This window comes from Halichoeres trimaculatus, unplaced genomic scaffold (assembly GCF_033239565.1).
Source record: "Halichoeres trimaculatus isolate MK-OKI-2021-1 unplaced genomic scaffold, fHalTri1.1 fHalTri1_scaffold_53, whole genome shotgun sequence".
Taxonomy (NCBI): Eukaryota; Metazoa; Chordata; class Actinopteri; order Labriformes; family Labridae; genus Halichoeres; species Halichoeres trimaculatus.
This window is the reverse complement of record NW_027437232.1, coordinates 142,807-155,093: the sequence shown is the minus strand read 5'-3', so window position 1 is coordinate 155,093 and position 12,287 is coordinate 142,807. Positions and strand designations below refer to the sequence as shown.

Sequence of the window (12,287 nt, the reverse complement as noted above, 5' to 3'; positions counted from 1 at the left end):
CCCCACTTTCACTTCTTCTCTGCCCTGGAAGGCAAGCAATAAGAAAAAGGGTGCAATTTGTTAAGAGAAAGGTGTTTTCTTTAATAGACAGAGCCATAACACATATGTGCACTTTTAAGTAGCTAAGTATTATGTAGAAATTCTTTATCTATTCAAATAATTTCTCAAGAACATAGACATCACAGCATAAAGTAGAATCTTTTTAAAAATATGACTTCAATATAAATTTAGCCCTCAGTAAACATGACATACTATATGTAAGCCCAGGACTGGAGGCTTATGCAGAGGGTGACTGATATTTCACAGACCATTTTTGGTACCAGCTACAGAGTATCAATGATGATAGTAAAGATGTCTGTGCAGAAACTGAATACTACAAGAAAGCAGACACCCAGCCATAGACTGTTCACCCTGCTGCCATGTAGTATAAAATATAGAAGTATCCACTGCTGTAGCACCAGACTATAAAATATGTTCTTTGCTCAGACTGTAATACTCCTCAAACTTCACAATGGTTTGGTATTAGAAACCATAAACTGAATATCAAATTAATTTCCTTTTGCAACACATTGTTACAGAGTGGCCAATAAATACAACCCAGAACCTTGCTTTTACATTGTATTTCACAATGAAGCCAAACATAACAAAGGAGAACATACTTACATTTACCAGGCTTCGATTGGACAACATCCTCATACTTAAACACCCTCTGCTTCCTACGTCTTAGGCATTCTAAAAATAGAGAAAAAAGAATCTTATGGGGCTAGCCTAGCAATTTGAGAAGAACTATATGCCTACATAATAATATAAAGGGATATCTAACCTTTCTTTTTCTTTGCTTTTCTTTGTTTTGGTGGGAGGACAGGGCACAAAGATGACACAGGATATGGGGGGGACTGAGACATGGGAGAGGATGAAGGAAGGTGAGACAATGTGGAGGCCAGAGGAGGAAGAGAGGGAAGGGGGCATGGAGGATGAGAAGAGGTGGAGGTTGGTGAAGGATTAGTAGAGAGGGGAAACGGAGGATGAGAAGAGGTGGAGGCTGGTGGAGGATGAGTAGAGAGGGGAAACTGAGGATGAGAAGAGGTGGAGGTTGGTGGAGGATAAGAAGAGAGGGGAAATGAAGGGGGAAAAGAGGTGGAGGTTTGTGGAGAATGAGTAGAGAGAGGAAACGGAGGAAGAGAATAGGTGGAGGCTGGGGGAGGATCAGAAGAGAGGGGGAACAGAGGATGAGAAGAAGTGGAGGCTGGGGAATCATCAGAAGTGGTGGAGAGTGGTGGATGATGAGAGGAGAGGGGGAACGGAGGAGGGTAAGAGGAGAGGGGGGATGGAAGTTCAGTTGGCAGGCAGGATGTTGAAGGTTCAGAGGGGACAGAGGATGTAGGGTGACAGTTAGAAAGAGAAGAAGGTGAGGTATTTGGGATGAGGTGCAGGATGATTTCTTCCTCATCTCCTCCTGACTGTAGTGTCACAGGCTGAGCTGCTGGACAGCTGCTGTCCTCAGGGGGCCAAGGAACTGCTGCCGGTGGGCTGGTGACACTTGGGGAAGACAATCCTGCAAAAATGGAGAAAAAAATGTAAATTTTCTCCTGTCACACCATTTTCATTCCTATGTTAAGGATAAAAACTAATTGTACCTGCATTCTGCATCATGAACTATTAGCTGCAGTCACATTAAACTTGTTGAGACAGATAATCCATCCCAGTGTGTGCTCATACTACATCCTTAGTTTATAAGACAGAGAGATGAAAAATCATGCAACCACACTGAGATGAACCATTGCACATTTTTGTGATACTAATCATCTGAATTTTGACTGGGAGTAAGTCTGAACACATGGTAAATGATCTGAGATTATTAACAGCATTGGCATCACTCAGGTATGGGCGTATCATTATCACGGTGTCCACTCAGATAACATGCTTGCCTGACATCTTTTGTTTCAGGCAACAGCAAAAGTTGTTCTCTCTAAAATGGCTTAGAAGTAAAGAGGTTGCAATGTAGCAATGAGCTAGATGTAAAGCCAGGGGTCTGTCTTTCTCACTTTTTGACACTGATTTATTCATCTTGAGAACCACTCCTCCAATCAACACCAAACTTGGCTGATTTCTTGCTTAGAACCTTAAGAACTTTCAATTTTCAGACAGTTTGAGTAAAATAATATGAGATGTGTAAACATTTTCATTATTTAAAAAAATGTGTTAGTGACTGACTTCTGAATTCACTATAGGTTGCAGTGCAGCAATAATCTGTCATAATTCAGAGGATGACATAGTGAAGTTTCAGGTATGGAGAACATTCAAGTGACTTAGTATTTAATGACACATGTAGTATCACCAGCATTCATTTAACACAACTTATGAAATAGCTAAAATTGAACTGAAAAATAAGCTCTGATTGCATGTGACAAGCTTCTTAAAGTTTTCACGATATCTCCCTTTGATTTTTACAAGGTAATCTGGTTGAGCTATACTCAAGAAAGCTGCAGTGACCATTACCAGGGCATGAGAAACTAGACAAGCACATTGTTAATGGGCACTAACGTGACACAGAGTCCACCAACAACTACGCTATAGGACAACAAAGTATAACATATCATAAGATAGTTTTATTATAAATAATCATAGTCTTACTTTTCAATAGGTGCTCATGCAGTTTCTTCATTTTCAGAAGAAATTCTTGAATGATCCCATCAGTCGGTCCAATGTGATGGACCATGTCCCCATAAAATACTCCGTTCCTGCCTTGATGGGCCATAAACAGGACTGGATATTTGTCCAAGGCATTCAGCTTCAAAACCTGAAAGACAGATTTTGAAGGGAAGAAAAATTTAAGTCTGTTATTATACCTCAACTCGAGAAACCAACAAAACAGAAGTAAAGGCACGTGTTCATCTTTTTCTAGATTATACTATCCTCCAGTTTACTGGAGTATAATATTTTATATCTTATCTAGGGCTGTCATTTTAACGCGTTAATTAGATTAATTAATTACACCGCAAATTAACGCGTCATAAAAATTAACGTAATTAATCTGGATCCCAAACCCGCGAGGCGTTCAAAGACGCACTCATTTTCAAATGTCTAGCATTTACAAACCGTTTGTCCTACATGAAAAAAGTTGTGTTCTCGTCAGATTTTCAAATTTCTGACGGTCCCTGAATGTATCACATCTAGCAACATGCTTTGAGCCGAGGGAAGAGAGCGCTGTTAAAGGATAAGTTCGGTTCATACAGCTTTTACATTGTTTATAGAATGAAGTAGAACAAAATACTCACCCAGAAGGCTTATCTGATCCAAGGAGTGCTTCGGGAGATATTTAGATCCAAAATCGTGCAGCAGACGTCCGTATAATGGGATTCATCAGGGTATAGACAGCACCGCTCCTAAAACTGCAGTTCAGAGGTCATTACAGCCGCACAGCGCTGTCTGGAGTGACACAGACTGCAGCAGAGGACATCTGGGAGCCGACCATGATGGAATATTGGTGAAAAACACGAGTTTTTGGACGATTAATGCAGTTTTAAGGAGCGGCGCTGTCTATGCCCAGATGGATCCCATTATACGGACGTCCGCTGCACGATTTTGGATCTAAATATCTCCCGAAACACTGCTTGGATCAGGAAAGCCTTCTTGGTGAGTATTTTGTTCTACTTCATTCTATAAACAATGTAAAAGCTGTATGAACTGAACTTATCCTTTGACGGCGCTCTCTCTTCCCCCCGGTTCAAAGCATGTTGCTAGATGTGATACATTCACGGACCGTCGGAAATTTGAAAATCTGACGAGAACACCACTTTTTTCATGTAGGACAAAATCTACAGAAAATCAACCGTTTGCTCTAGCTCAATTCTGTAAAAAACAGGTAATTTTACACTCTCTACTGCATCAAACAAGTCCTGAATTATCGAAAAAGGTCTTGTATTTAAATCTAAAGAATTATATGAAAATTTGCTTCCATCTTCCTGGTGTCATGTTTCAGCTTGGGGCTGCTCTGCACCAATCAGTAACAGTTTGTGTGTTCAGAGCATGTGAAACTGAAAATACTTCACTTTTCTTTGATCCAAGACTTGAATAAAGTGTTTTGTACATAGTTCCTCACAGTTTTTAGCCTTTAGCCCTGGTTCTCTTGACCTCATAGAAGTATAGAAGTTCATATTGCAGTGAAAATGGAGTCCACATAGAGTAAAAATGTGAACAGTAGCAAAAAACGTCCTAAAAATCAAATCAGCTTATCTTAGGTGCAGGACTGTGTAGATTTTGTAAAGATAGAACCATAATACTTTTTTCATTTGTTCCTTATGCCTCAGTGTACCTAAAAATGTGTTGTATATATTCCCAACTTATTTTTAAATGTCTTTTAATGTAATTTTAATGTCCTGGAATTCAAATTCTTTATTTTGGGACCTTAAGCAGATATGAGATTAAAATGCGATTAATTAGATTAATTAATTACAAATCCTGTAATTAATTAGATTAATTTTTTTAATCGCCTGACAGCACTAATTTTATCTAATACAGAAACTTAGACCCCAGCACAGTGATGTGGGACTGTTAAGCTCTAGCTTGCCATTTGTGCGCATTATGGAGCGTTCCACCTCCTTTTACAAACCACCACCAAAAAGTGAAAGTGTTGTTACCATGAGCATACTAAAGAACTGTAATGGAGTCAATTAAGTAGTCAACTGAGAAAACATTTCTTCTGCCCTCAAGGGCAGTGGCTGGATCCTGTCTGAGGCGTAATAGATGGTATTAACCACATACAGTATTTTAGCTCCAAATTGTTTCATCAAAAGGGATTAGAATGAGGATTATGATTAGCATTAGCAGTTAACGTGAAACACGCTAGTTCCAGTTAAATGAATAACTACATGATCACCTCATAACAGCCAAGCTTTTTGAAAATATGAAAATAAAATTGAAAATATAAATATGAAACTAAAAATGTGAATATGAAATTGTCGCTAGGCACCTGTTGGCTATGGCTGCCTTTTGAAGCAGCTCTCTCTTCTTTGTCCGATTCTTGTAATTGTTTTGTCTCTTTTTCGTCATCTTTGTATTTGGAGTGGCTCTTTACTTTATCTGGTTCATTGTTGGTCATGGACACCAAACTTTTTGTGGCTTCAGTGATATTTTTACTACTTTTTCTCCTGTGTTTGTCTGGAGATCCTACATGTTATCCTACATGTACATGCAGCCATGGTTATGGCTGCATTGTTTACATGTGAAATCAGCTGTTAGCAGCCCGTAGCATGTCAATGCTAACTGGTGTAAAGCTTGATGATTTCCCTCAAGGTGAGGAGGAGGAGGTGAGGACAACATGCTGGTTCTCCGGTGTGAGCTCGGAGGTGACAACGTGGACCTGTCCTTCCATCCATTGTTGTTGGGAATGTGGGATTTATCTGGGATCTAACGTGGGATGGACGAGCTAGCCATGCTGGCCCAGCGGCAGAGGGGCTGCCAGAGGGCAGAGTGGCATCGTGCTGTTCACGGACGTGGCTGACAGAGCAAACACCGGACGCCACCGCCACATTGGAGAAGCCTTACCTGCTGTGAGCAGACAGGATCTAGGAGACAGAGACTGAACAGACTGCTGGGGAGGCTCAGTCCTGGACCCTGTGGAGGTGGAGGCTGGCTGACTGGACAATGATGGACAAGCTGTCATCATCTATTTTCTTATGGACCTTTTTGCACTTTCTATACACTTTATTATTTTTGTTTTCTTGATTGCTGCTGTGACTTCAATTTCGTTGTACTTGTTACAATGACAATAAAGTTCAATTCTATTCTTTTCTAAATATTTTGATCATTCTTACATTATGTCATTACGTGAATATGTATGCAGCATATAGATCAATGATTAAAATTACATGCACCACACAAGACTGATAGACAAATTAGATAATTATATAATGTATGAGAAACTAATCCCCTTGTGAAATCAAAGTGACTACAACTTACAGATATCTGGGCCGACTTTACTGTCCTGCATGCGTTTCGATTTTTCTTTACAGAAGACGACCAGGTGGAGTCTTTGAGCTCAGCCTGTTTTGTTTTTTTTTAATTTTTAATTTTCTGGCAGAGGACAAAGGCACTGAGTGCAGCTTCTGCACTGCAGTGCATTTGGGGCCTGGCAGGAGGGGCAACACTTGATTTTTGGCTTCGTCATTCTGAAAAAGAAAGTGAACATTGGATTATTTATGATACTATGTATGCTGTCACATGATATATGTATCAATTTGGATATGCAATTTGCAAACAGACAAATATAGCACAGAGCAACATTTTATGCAAACACAATATTTCTATTGCAATATGATTTTAGATAACAAATTGTCAATACTTGAAAAAATGTACAATCATTAAAAAGTGTATCAACCTCCAGTGCTTTAAAACTGATGACTACATTCAGGTTCAATACACATTCAAACACCAATAAAGACTGAAGGTTTGTACAGTCAAAGTTGACATCATTCTGTGAATAAGGGCCAATGTGTGCTGTCACAGGTAAACACTTATGTTAAAAACATGATTTACATGTCAAGGACAGCTCATAGAGCAAGCAGTGAGGGTGTGTTTTCTACAAAAATCTGGTTTGTATGCAACGGTATATGTAACAATAGTAGTTAAGTTCAGTGCAGTATGAAATATCTATTTTGCAGGATGTGAACTTATCATTACGCAGCTGAAATAAATTAAACCAGTGCGATTTGAGTTGACTTTGATAGCGCTACCTTCACCCCACGTTAAGCTAATTTGAGCTGCTATTACGTTGTTTATACAGATGAGTTAGCAACGAAAAAAGAAATGTTGCAGAGAAAGTTCTCTTTAAATTTCTCTCTCTCTTCCAGAAAATGGTCCAACAAGACATATTATTTTTTTTGTTATGTCTGTTTTGTTATCGACATTAAAATGATCGGGAGAGTTTACAACTTACCTGGCTTTTGTGTGATCAATAAACAATTCTTGACATGAATAACGCAGCATTAACTGGCAGGATCCTTGAACACTACGACTCCCAAAGGGCATTGCGTCTTACGCATCCAATCACCAAACTTGAGACTGACTCACCAAACTTTTGGCGGACTGAAGCTAAGTGCAGATATTTTTTTAACAGCGTTTCAATAATTAGTCGCGTTTAATCACTTCACTTCAAATATATCTGACAAAATCTTTGAAATGCTTCCATTTTTGATTGGTTTAAAAAAGATTTGGTGAAGCAAAGCTTTTGGGCGTCGTCACTATGGAAACAACCCACGGGATTGTGGGTAGTGTAGTATCTTCGGCCATCCAAAAGTGAGATCGAATTCATTATTTCTCAAAATCGAAAGGAACATAAAGACAACTGATGGACTTAAACATTGACACATCTTATTGAGCAATTAACAACGACAAATATGTGTTTTTTTTGTAGAGAAATATCGCGTATAACATAGTAAAATAGCGACGAACGTGAAAACTGTCAGACAGGAGAGTTCTCACAGCGTCTTAAAACGCCGCAGTCGGTTTACATTGGAGTAAACTGAAGACCCGCAGCGTCTCATGAGGACGCAGAGGGAGAACTTTCGCGTCAGCTTCTGACGGCAAAGGGCCCTGACCAAGCGTCGGTTTTTGACACGCTGGGAGTGAGACTGTGTTGGCTAGACACTCTTGAAGCAGTTTGTGGGGTTGCCCTGCTCTCTCACTCAACTCTGCTTTGGGCTGAGCAGGAGCTCACTTTGTGAGCTTCACTTCATGTGATTATCAGCTGATCAGATCATTATAGTGATCACCAAGAAGCACTGCTGTTTTGCCTAACGTGGCTTCGCCTTACGCCGCCTGGTATTACTGGACTTTGCTTTGCTTTATATGTTCTGCCTTGACTCGGCTGGGCCATGGTACACCTGGGTTTGGCTGCCTGAGTCATATGTGTATCCTGCCCAGAACCAAACTTAATTGTCGTTGAGCCTGCTGAGTCTGAGCCTTACTTGTGCTCTCTCAGCCGAACTTTACTTGGCTCAGAATAACTGGGCCTATTTGTTTTAAGTGTGTGAAAGTGAGTTAATTAATTTGATTTGGATTTCTTCTTTTGGATTTTGGTTCAGCACTGATTTGAGTCATTTTGTTTCGGTCTCCTTTTCTTCCTGGTTTGATATTTCCTTTTTCCCCTTTTGGTTTATTCACTCATTTCCTTGTGCCTTAATTCTTTTGTTGTCATATTAGAATTTTGGACACAGTTATTTCTTTTGGTTTGTTTCTTTTGTGAATAACAGTTATTTCTGAGGGTTGGTTTGGGTACCCCAAGGGTAATGTGGTATTGACTGTTTATTTGTGGTAAAGTAATTTTGGTTCAGTTATCTGTTTTCTGTTATTTCTTTATTATCCAGTGTAGTAGTTGTGTTCAGGCTACTTTAGCAGTTACCTTTGGTGGCCTTAAATGTATTTTTGATTTATTTGTGGGTTAGTTGGGTTTTTGGTTTGTGTTAATTGAATTAATTTTCTCTCCCTCTCCTTATAGGACTGGAGTCTGGTGGTGGTGGTCCTGGGTTCCTGGTGGTGGTGTTCCCCCTCCTCGTGTGTGATGTGGTTCTTCTTGAGTTTTTGCACAGTTCAGTGTGTGTTTTTCACAAGTTACTGGGTGTTCCCTTCCCCGTCACATCCCAATCCAGCCCACTGGTGAGCCCAGTCCTGCCAGGTCCCCTTTTTCCATTGTTTTCTTGTCTTTTGGAGTGTTTGGGTGCTTTTTATGAATTAAACCTTTTAATCTGTTCTTGTTTGAAAAAGAAAGTATCTGTGGACTTTCTAATGTGAACCACGTCTCTGGTTCCTCTTTATGGACTGACCTGTGTGCCTATCATCAGTGAAAGTGAACCCTTTCCCTGGGTGCAAGTCCAAGGGTGGCGTTGCCTGGCTTTATTATCAAAAGTAAATTAAGGGAAACTCAGACCCCGTCCACTCTAGAGAGAGTGTGTGTGTGCTTGTTTAGGCTGGTTTCTTTCACCTCCTCCACTCGCCACATTTTGATAACAGAGCTTTGCAACTTCTATATAACTGGTTGATTGTTCCTTACTTGACCTACTGTGTTGATATATGAGGAAGTGCAAGTTAAACTTCCATCCTGCCAAACTTCATTTTACAAAAAAGAGCAATAAGGAATATTAACAGAAGTCCATACAGAGCTCCCTTAAACCCCAGTATTCATTAAGTTACAGTTGCTGAAGCTTAATAATAGATTTTAACATGCTACAATTTATGCAAAAAGCTAATAAAAAGCTCTGACCATCAAACATTCAGTACACATTTATAAAGGGAGAAAGCATTACAAGTTAAAAGGATTAGAAATATTTAAAAAATCAAGATCCAGAACCACTCTAAAGGAGCACAGTATTACAGTTAAAGGTTTCTCTTTATGGAACAACCAGGACAGGGACTCTAAGGAAACCAAATCATTCAGTATCTTCACAATACATGCATAAACAAATACAGGGATGAAAGAAATTCTTAAACTTTCAACTTAAAATAAATAAATAAATAAGTCAATAAATAAGAATAAAACCACCAAAATATTACTGACAACCATGATACGATTTTTTTTAATTTTTTTTGTTGGGTTTTCTTTTTGTTTGATGTAAATTTGCATTTAGGTTGTAAATTGCTTTGCCTGTCTTCTTTCTGCAAAAAAGAATGAAGGCAAAGCTGAAAGGCATGCTGGCAGACAGTATTTTTGTTTTTATCTAATCATGTGTTTAACATTGAATGAATGAAGGGGCAGATACAATAAGACTTTTTCTCTTTTTTGCTCCTTTTCATTTGTTTGAGATTTGTGTTGTTTTTATATTGTACTTTTATTTTGTTGCAACATAAATTTAAAAAAAAAAAAGTTAAAATAAATAAACTAAGAAAAAAAAAACCCTCATCCATCTTTCAGTGAGAGCTGTCCCTTCAGCAGGCAGAGGACAACTGGTTTCTCTAGTCCATGACACACAGCGGCCCTCATTTATCAATCTGAACGTGGGTGTAGGGTACGCTCAAATCCCACACCAGGTCTGAGTTTGTGTTTGCAAGTTTCATGTCATTATTAGATCATATGAGCGTAAATCATTTTCAGACAGAAAAACAGAGGTTTACAGAGAAATATTTAAATATTAATAGTTAAATTAGATATGAAACAATAGTGGTTCTAACATTTCACTCCTCTTCTGTCAAGCTTTCACATACATCACTTATAAAAGAGCAGAGAGCTGTCAGCTGATTTCTCCATAAAATAAATAAAAAAAGATTACTCTATGGGTTTTGAAAATAAAAAAAAAAGAGAGGCTGTTATGTGCCACTAATGTTTTGTTTCTGTTTTATCTTGAGGCCACCTTGGACCTCCATACCTGCTTCGCTCCTGATCCCTGGCACCTGTGAGCTGGCTTCAAAAGCCACTGCTTGGCTCCTCCCACACTCTCTCCCACACTGCAGCCAGGATCAGCAGCAAGGCAGCAGCTCCTCTGAATCCTTTCTGGTCTTTTCTTTCAGTTTTTTGTAATAAATGATTGTTGAAACTTCACTTAATGTCTCCTATGTTGCCTCCCCTGAGCCAGGGTCGTAACAAGGCTGTTATCAGTTTTTAATACACCCCCATGTCCATGATAAAGTCTCCGCAGAGAACATTCAGAGGATGCTAAATCAAACTTTGAGCCAGGATTTTTTGAGGAAGCCGTATTGATTACAAAATATACTGTGAAGATGATTATTTCACCCCTCATAATTTTATCATGTAAACGTGAATTGTGTGTGAAAAAGTGACCGTTTCATATTAAATTGTGTTCATTTACATGGGATCACAAACAACCCGCTCGTCTTGTGGTACAAGTTATCATAAAACTCATTGACACACTTCTTGTCCAGACACCAAATCAACCACGAATAAAGTTAATGGGATCAGTTTTTAGGTGCACTAGTTTGCAGAATTGAAAATGTTTTATCTGTATCTGACACACAGTGCAGGTTAGTCTGTCCCTCCACCACTTCTGCCTGAAACTAACGCAGAGCCGGTGAGAGCTCCTCTCCCTCCTCAGTCTGTGACAGGTTCAGCAGGAGGGGGTGGAGAACATCTCTGCAGTCACTGTGTGAGGGTCTCATCAGGTCCAGGATCAACCTTGACCTCAGCTTTTATAGACAGCCAGGAGACCTGGACTCTTTCAGGACCATGTGGTGCTTTAAGGGCATTTTGAGTGATGTGGCAGACGGTGACCTGAAGTTTGGGAATGTGCAAAAACTATGATGTTTTTATTTATTTATTTATTTATTCAATATTTCAACAGAAAGTGGTGTCAGTGACTACTATCCAGCTGCTACCAGCCAATCAGAAACCACATTTGGACAAACAGGCAGTTTGATATGAGAGCAAACTAAGCAGCTATGAAACAAACAAGATGACATAAACCTATTATATAGTCTGCACCAATCTGTCAACAATAACCTCCATTTATCATTCACTTTAACAGACAAACAAACACACAAAGGTCCGTACCTTCCTCAGACTGTGTGAATGGAGCTGCTTTCACCTGACACAGAAAGAGTTCACAGGTTTTTTTCTGTCATTATTCTTTATCCCACTGAGAAACAAAATCCCTTTCTACATACCCTCCAAGTGGCTCTGGTTGTAGAGGCCTTCAGCATCAGGAGGCTGCGTGTGATTGGAGCTGCTTCCACCTGACACAGAAAGCATGATCAGCTTCTGATTGAAACATTCTATCTTTGCATATGCATCCCCTCTTTTCAACAATCAATGCTTTTCCTGCTCACAGAGCTCACAGCTCACTGACACACCATCAACATTCTGCTTCAATGAAATCAACTCTGCATGAATGTTTGTGAATATTTGAAATCAAAGTGTAGAGCTCCACAGCAGCATGCTTCAAAGAGAAGAGAGCCAGCTTATTTGTGAGGAAGAGCAGAAAGAGGAACCCTGCAAACATCCTGACCGTGGAACGTCTCCTGTCACTAAGGATCCCTGTCCCTCAGACTCTCTGCAAGATTCTGACTTTACACATCACTGCCTTGTTGTGGAAGAGGGCAGGCCACACCTACAACAAAAGCTTGCTTCCTTCCTCTAAATGGCATCAAGCTCAACCATTAGCACACTGTGGGTAAATCCATTTTCTCCTCCAAACAAAGCAGTTTACTCCTCAGCACATCCTCTGTGGTGGCTCCAAAGTTTACCAAGAAAAAGCTTTTTAATGGAAGAGCTTCACCCAGCAGCTTCCACACAGCCATGTGTCATTCCTCTTCAGTGCTGTTGATCTTTGAATCCAGCCTGT

General features: G+C 39.7%; 2 long non-coding RNA genes across 2 annotated transcripts; both read right to left on the bottom strand.

Moving 5' to 3' along the window:
• Positions 1 to 1,228, bottom strand: LOC141786602 (uncharacterized). The gene is made up of 3 exons (XR_012597862.1): positions 824 to 1,228; positions 664 to 732; positions 1 to 24 (listed from the first exon to the last, which is right to left on the bottom strand). It is a non-coding gene; the product is annotated as an uncharacterized LOC141786602 (long non-coding RNA).
• Positions 1,229 to 1,251: 23 nt separating this feature from the next.
• Positions 1,252 to 3,222, bottom strand: LOC141786601 (uncharacterized). Its single transcript, XR_012597861.1, has 3 exons — positions 3,100 to 3,222; positions 2,635 to 2,800; positions 1,252 to 1,555 (listed from the first exon to the last, which is right to left on the bottom strand). It is a non-coding gene; the product is annotated as an uncharacterized LOC141786601 (long non-coding RNA).
• Positions 3,223 to 12,287: the final 9,065 nt, after the last annotated feature.